This window comes from Vigna unguiculata, chromosome 5 (assembly GCF_004118075.2).
Source record: "Vigna unguiculata cultivar IT97K-499-35 chromosome 5, ASM411807v1, whole genome shotgun sequence".
In the NCBI taxonomy this organism is placed as follows: Eukaryota; Viridiplantae; Streptophyta; class Magnoliopsida; order Fabales; family Fabaceae; genus Vigna; species Vigna unguiculata.
The window spans coordinates 34,022,199-34,029,343 of NC_040283.1; the positions used below are offsets into that span (position 1 = coordinate 34,022,199).

General features: G+C 33.7%; 1 long non-coding RNA gene across 2 annotated transcripts; it reads right to left on the bottom strand.

Annotated features, from left to right (window-relative positions):
- Positions 1-1,034: 1,034 nt before the first annotated feature.
- Positions 1,035-6,219, bottom strand: LOC114184310. 2 transcript variants are annotated; one of them, XR_003604585.1, is made up of 4 exons: positions 5,895-6,219; positions 5,684-5,776; positions 1,659-1,730; positions 1,035-1,456 (listed from the first exon to the last, which is right to left on the bottom strand). It is a non-coding gene; the product is annotated as an uncharacterized LOC114184310 (long non-coding RNA). The 2 variants fall into 2 exon arrangements; XR_003604586.1 differs by lacking the exon at positions 1,659-1,730.
- Between the last annotated feature and the right edge of the window lie 926 nt (positions 6,220-7,145).

Here is a 7,145-nt window from a genome sequence, read left to right on the forward strand (position 1 = left end):
CCACGAGTTAGATAATGACACTGGCCATGGTGCTAATACAAAGAAAATACATTAGTCATCAACAAAATGATATGATGAATAAAAGTTAAAATGAATAACACATAATGCAGGCTTGATCCTAGCTTGAGTCATAATTATAGCACAATAGTCTTCTTCATCATTTCCCTTCCAATAACTAACAAATTTTTTATAATAGGAATCCCACAAAGTGATGGAAATAGCTAAATCACTACATGATGATTATTTAAAAGAAAAAAATTAGTCATATTACATACTCAAATAAATACTTAAAGAATGTTAAGACTTTGGCAAGTGTACCAAGTCGTGCAAGTAGTAACCGGTAAGACCGGAATATCGTTTCCCAAGAGACTCGTGTATACTAATTAATTGCGTAATTAGTGACTAATTTAAACTAACGATTAAATCCATATTTTGAGTTTTAATGTATGAAATTAAATTTTGCATAAATAATTAAAATTGAACTTTGAAAGTTTAAAGGCACTTAGTGAGTGGAAAAGATGAGAAATGATATGACTTGATATTGCCGGGGTTAGAATTCACCAACTATGCTCTCATGCAACTACAATTTAACATCCTCTTCATTAATATGCTAATGCCAACCCACAAAATTACTCAAACCCTAATTCCTTAAAAGATTGAGCCTAAATTTCCTTATTAAAAATCAATTCCTTAAACTCTTAATAATCAAATTTGCTTTATGCACAAGGGCTTAAGACAACCAATGGGTCAAGCCCCATTCCTAGGTACAAGCTCCATTGAGTTCTCTTATTCCAAATCTAGGTTTCAAAAGATATTTTCACACCCCATGAACCAAAAATCATGCAAGAGATGGCTAAATCAATGCAAGCTTTAAGTGAAGAAATAAGAAGACTAGCAATTAATGAAAGAGTCATATATATAATCAAAACATTTGCATTTACACAAGAGTTTCGTGGCTACATCTAACCCCAACAAAAATGGGTTTAGCTCTCCATTGCCATGGAGAGCTCAAGCTTAAAAATGGAAGAGATGGAAGAGAAAGAGATACAAAGAGGAAGATAGAGCTGTTCCCACAAGCCCTAGCACTCCTCCAAGCTCTCCAAATGTGTTCTTCGTGCCTCCAAAATGCCAAAGATGAGTTTCCCTTCGCGAAAACAGAAGAAAAAGGGGTCACTTGACACATCAGCGAAAAAGGGCGCCTGGCGGAAGGGTCTCACCGCCAGGCGCAAGCCACCAAACAGGGGGCAATTCTCCCCGCTACCGCCCGGCGGTGACTAAGTGCCGCCAGGCGGGACTGACAGTAGCGCCTGTCTGGCGCTTGGCTGGCGCGTGGCTGGCGGTCTGTTCCGCCTGGCGCTGGCTTCGCGTTGCCAGGCGCTTCCTGTTGACAATTTTCTTCTCTCTTTGCTATTCCGGGTCACTCATTAGTCTGGATTTTTGGAACAAAGCTTCCCATCTACAAAAAAGACACAAAAATGGGGATTAGTGGTATAATTAGATCAATGTAACCCACAATGTATTTATTTACAAAAGTAAGGTAAAATTGAGGATTAAGTAGGTTAAAAGCTTTGGAAGAGATGATTTTGCTAATGAAATATAGCTTGGATAATGGTAAAAATTAACATTATCAAAGAACACAAATGAAAGAATTCAAAAACCTCAACTCCTGCTGAAAGGTGAAATTTTGTTTTGCACTTTAATCTTCACATTGTACGAAACACCAATTACATCTACACAATTTACAAATAACATTTTCACAAAGTCCAAACAAATATCTAATATAAAAATTTAGAAATCACAGCTTCACAAAGACAAAACATTTAAAAAATATATAGAGGTAGCAATTGAAAAAGGCAACTTAATATATATATATATATATATATATATATATATATATATATATATATATATATCAACCAACTAATCAGTAGAGTAATTCCCCTTAATAATTTCTATGATACTTTTGAACTTGAAAACCTTCACAAGTACATTTGTGATGGGTTGTGGTCGTACATAGGTAACTCCTATAAACAATGACTTAAACAGATAGTCACAAACTCTAAATTGAGATTGTTCTTCAAGATCTTGAAATTCTGCATTATATAAGTGCTCCCTTCCATGAGCTTGTCCTGCCATATTTCAATATCTTCCTTCTTAGTCATTGCAGGTATGACATTACTCTGAACATAAAAACACATCCTGGTATATATATATTTATATATATATATATATATATATATATATATATATATATATATATAATGGCTTTGTTTTTGTCTAGTGCTTGCCATAGAGAGGGTTCTGCCAGGCTTTGTTTTTGTTTTTGGACTATGAGCGGGGAGGTTCGTAGAGGCACGACCATGAGCGGCTAGGTTCGTGGAAGCATCATATATCTTGGGTCCATGGTCGAGTAATTGCTTAGTGATTTGGATGTGCGTGGTCTACGAGGCTTTGGGTGAAACCTTAAGGATGAACTTTGCTGTAGTATTCCTTGAGTTGTGGCTCAGAATGGTATCCCTTGAGTTGTGGCTCGAGATATTAGGTAAACACATGACATTCCTTGAGTAGTGGCTCGGAATGACATCCCTTGAGTTGTGGCTCAGGATGGTGGATGGACACAAGCAATCCTTGAGTTGTGGCTCGAATTAGCGAGTGTTACCGGTGTGAGTGTGCGTGTTGTGGTTCGTACAGATGGGTCCATGAAGATTGCCTTTTTCGGCGTTAGCCAGCGAGTTTGATAGTCTTGGAACAAATATGAACTATGGTTCGTATTGGGAACTCCACCTAGCATTACGGAGTGTGGTCTGTAGTAGGTTTCTCGCACATGTTCTACAAGTTGTGGCTTGTAGTTGGAGGCAACAAAGGGTATATTGAGATTATCACTAAAAACGTAGAACATGGATAACATGGCGGTGGCTGTGTGGCATGAAATCAAAGGATAGAGTTCCTTTGATGAGTGTATGCATATATATATATATATATATATATATATATATATATATATATATATATATATATATATATATATATATATATATATATAGTTTAAATTGTATATATAACTTTATTCTGTTAGCTTATCCTATCTACTTGTGTTTGGCGATGATCGTGTAATACATTACACGAGAGTAGATGATGTTGTAGGTGGTGTTGGTGAGGCATAACATCAGAGAGAGGGTTAGCTGAGAAAAGCTTTTACACTCCAAAAAACTAAGTAAATAGTGGAGGTTTTTTTGTTGTTTAATGGAGGTTTTCGACCTCTACTAATTAAACTGCGGAAGTTTTAAAAACCTTCACAGTTAGACTCGCCACAAGCAATTATCGGAGGTTTTTTAAAACCTTTGGTACCGATAATATACTGCGGAGGTTATATTGAGGAGGTTTTAAACCTCTATTACATGTACAAATTATAAATGACATTGTCACAGACATTGTTTTTTATATGCATAAAATCTAGATTATGACGCAACAAATTGGTTTGCCAATATGGAAGCTAAAAAAATATGCTTCTTTTATTCCATTGTTTGGGCTTTTGTTTGGGTCTTTCTTCTATTCCATTCACTATTGTCCCTGATCCAAATATAACATTAGTATTTCTCACTTGTCCAAATATGTCACACCCCGATAAATTTAATGGTGGATTTCGTTCTTCTGTGTTTCCATCAAAACGAGCACGAGCCAAACGAAATTTTTGATTTCTACTTAAAAAACGATGATGATTCATAAAGCACCACTTATGACCATTGTGAAGACGACAAGGCCTAGCATCAAAATTACAAGTTGGGCAAGCCAAACCTGTGTGTATGTTCCAACTAGATAACATGCCTAAACCAGGAAAGTCACTAATTATCCACATCAAAGCTGCACACAATTTGAAAGTTTCATTCAATGATGAATCAAAGGTTTCAACACCATCATTTCGTAGCTCACGCAACTTTTCTATAAGGGGTTGTAAGAATACATCTATGTTATTTTTAAGAGATCTCTTGCCTGGAATGATCATTGATAGGATGAAGGAAGTGTGCTTTATACACATCAAAGGAGGAAGGTTATATGGAATAAAGAACACTGGCCAAATGCTATATGTGAAACTCATGGTCCTTGATGGACTAAAACCATCAGTAGTAAGACTAAGCGAACATTGCGAGGATCTAAAGCAAACTCTGAATGGATTAAATCAAATGTCTTCCATGCTCACCATTTATTGGATGCCTTATCAAGCCATCTTTATTATTATCTAATGCATGCCATCTCATATCTTGCGCAGTCTTAAAACATGAGAACAATCTTTGCAATCTTGGTTTCAATGGAAAGTAATGTAATACCTTTGCAGCTATCTTTTCTTCTTAGGTTTCCACCGAGATGTTCCACATGTCTTGCATGTCTCCAAATTTTTTTCATCTCCTAAGTACAACATACAATCTTTTGGATATGCATCTATCTTTATATATTTAAGACCAAGTTTGTTAATGATTTTCTTAGCCTCATAAGCAGATGGGGAAACTTTGCTTGTTCAAATGCATCTTTCAACAAATCTAGTATCATATTCATTGCCTTGTCACTTAATCCACATAAAACTTTTATATGATACAATTTGATTATACATTCTAGTTTAGTGTAGTTGCTTCCTTCATTCAATGCTTGCCTTCCATCATTCAAAATCTCATGAAAACCACTGTGATCATTCCTTGTCCCTTTATTTAAATTTTCATTTGCACTTGATGGTTATGATGCATTTGTGTTAGTGGCTTCCTGCCTGGAATGCCCAAATGCATCGTTGATCATTATTTCCATTGGATCTTCAAGAAGAACATGTTTGAGAAGACTCTAATGATTGCCTTTCACCGTAAAGATCCCGTATAACATAATTTTGAGGAAATTGTTTATAAAGTAAGTGATCTTCAACTATTTCTTTACTTTGCCATTTCATAAAGCCACAATTTGGACATGGACATCGGATCATATCTCCTGTAACTCCATTCCCAAAAGCAAACTCTAGGAATTTATTTTAAGCACAATGAAGTACTCAATTGAGTTTCGTGGTTTTAAAAATCCAAGATTTATCCATAAATAAAGACACCTACATAATTTTTTTAACAACGATTCATCATATATTATTCTAATACCTAAATATCTACCTTAGTAAGTAATATAAATAAAAGCATTACAGCATAGGAAGTCTACTAACATAGGAAGAAAAATAAGTTCAAGTATAGATAACTAACTAGAAATAAAATAAATACATTATATAATATTTTAATAAAAATGGAGATAAAGTGTGAAACGAAGTAAAAATAATGCAACCTAGTATTTACGATGTCACTTTATAAAAGCATGAGCAGTGAAAAAACAATTACGAAACTGAATCACAAATTTAATATACCTTTTGAGTTGGATGATTTCATTCAATAGTTTAAACCTACTTCAATTTAATCAAATGATATTAATTTAATAGTATTAAATCTAAATTCATTAAAATAATGTATTAAAACAAGCAAATTTATATTACGTTGGACGAAGATGTTGGTGTTCACAACATATTTAAGAAAGGCATCATTTGTGTTTGTTCGGTAATGGTTCTCGAAAAGAGAGACAAAGCATTTTGAAAAGTTTTGCAAATGAAAAAATATTAACCTCCATGAATTTGGTAGTTAGATGCTAATAAAGATTAAGAAACACTTACCGTAAAGGTACTATCTTCGACTATCTGCACTGATGTTAGATATCTTAGACCTTGAATCTCCTTCTTTCTCAAGTTGTTGGCTTTCTTCTTTCCCTAGCCAAAAAGTTTTTCATAGATTAAAAATAAAAACTAAGAAACACTTTCTGTAAAGGCACTATCTTGATCTAATAAAACTTGTAAAATTGTTGTAGCGATGTTAGATAGTTTAGACCTTTGAAAACCCCCTTCTTCTTGACTTTCTTCTCTCTTACCAATGTAACCTCTGCAACAACAATATGCCCCGGCAACAAGCTGTAATAAGAGTGACCCACGGTGAGACCTCCACCAATGTAGCGATGTTTTCTTTTCTTTTCGTGCGACAAGTTGGATGTGCAAAAATGCGACAATTTGGAGGTGCAAAATGTCAGCTGTGGTAGAGGATTGTGAGTTGCGATAATGATTTATGGGAAAAAGGAGATTTAATGGAGATAAAGTAAAGTGACCCACATAGCCCTACACTTTTCCTTTCTTCTCCTTTGAAACCCCCTATTTTCGTGTTTCCCTTGGTGAGTGTTTGGTGAGCGTAGTGTGGTTTGTTGCGACAACAAATTATTGAAGGTAAAGTAAAGTTGTGTTGTAAGAGAAAAAAAGAGTATTATTTTATTTTTTAATTTCTACATATTAATTTTGGGAAGTAGAAAAGACAGATAAGTGTAACAGGAAGAGCGGGAATAAAATTACTAAGAGAGGTTACTGAAACCTCTGCTATTTAAACAAAAAATTAGTATATTTTATTAAAACTAAGGAGGTTTTAAAAACTTCCACAAAATGACCTCCTTTATTTAATTAATTTTTTATAGTGTTACTAGAGTTTTATCATTATTGTTTTTATGAACTTTGTAAACAGTGTTTTACTGATTTGTGAATTTGGAAATTGTATTGGAACTTTATAAATTATGGATTTTTGGATAACTTTCGATGTAGTAAATGTTTTAAAATTTTTCGCGTTTTTGGGAAGTTAAGTACAATAAATGAGGGTTTTCATTGTATTTCTTAATTTTATTATTTATATTAGTAATATCTAATCGGGATGTTACAATATCAAGTTTTCTAGCCATATACAAAAGAAATATATAGACATGAGATACTTGATATAACTGATAAAAGAACAAACTTTGAACAAAAAAAATCATCAAAGGTTGAAGCTTCAACATAAAACAAAAAAAATCAAGAAAGGTTGAAACTTCAAAATAACAATATACAAAGAAAAATAAAGCAACCACAAATATAAGTTTGAAGCTTTCAACAAAAAAAAATCAAGAAACGTTGATTGCAATAACATTGTACCAAAAAAAATCCAGAAATGTAAGAAAAATACTATGATAAAAGGAAAGAACTAACTCTAAACCAAGAAAATATAAGAAACCTTGCAAGTTCAAGATAAATATATACAAAGAAGATCAAAGCAACAACAAACCTAAGG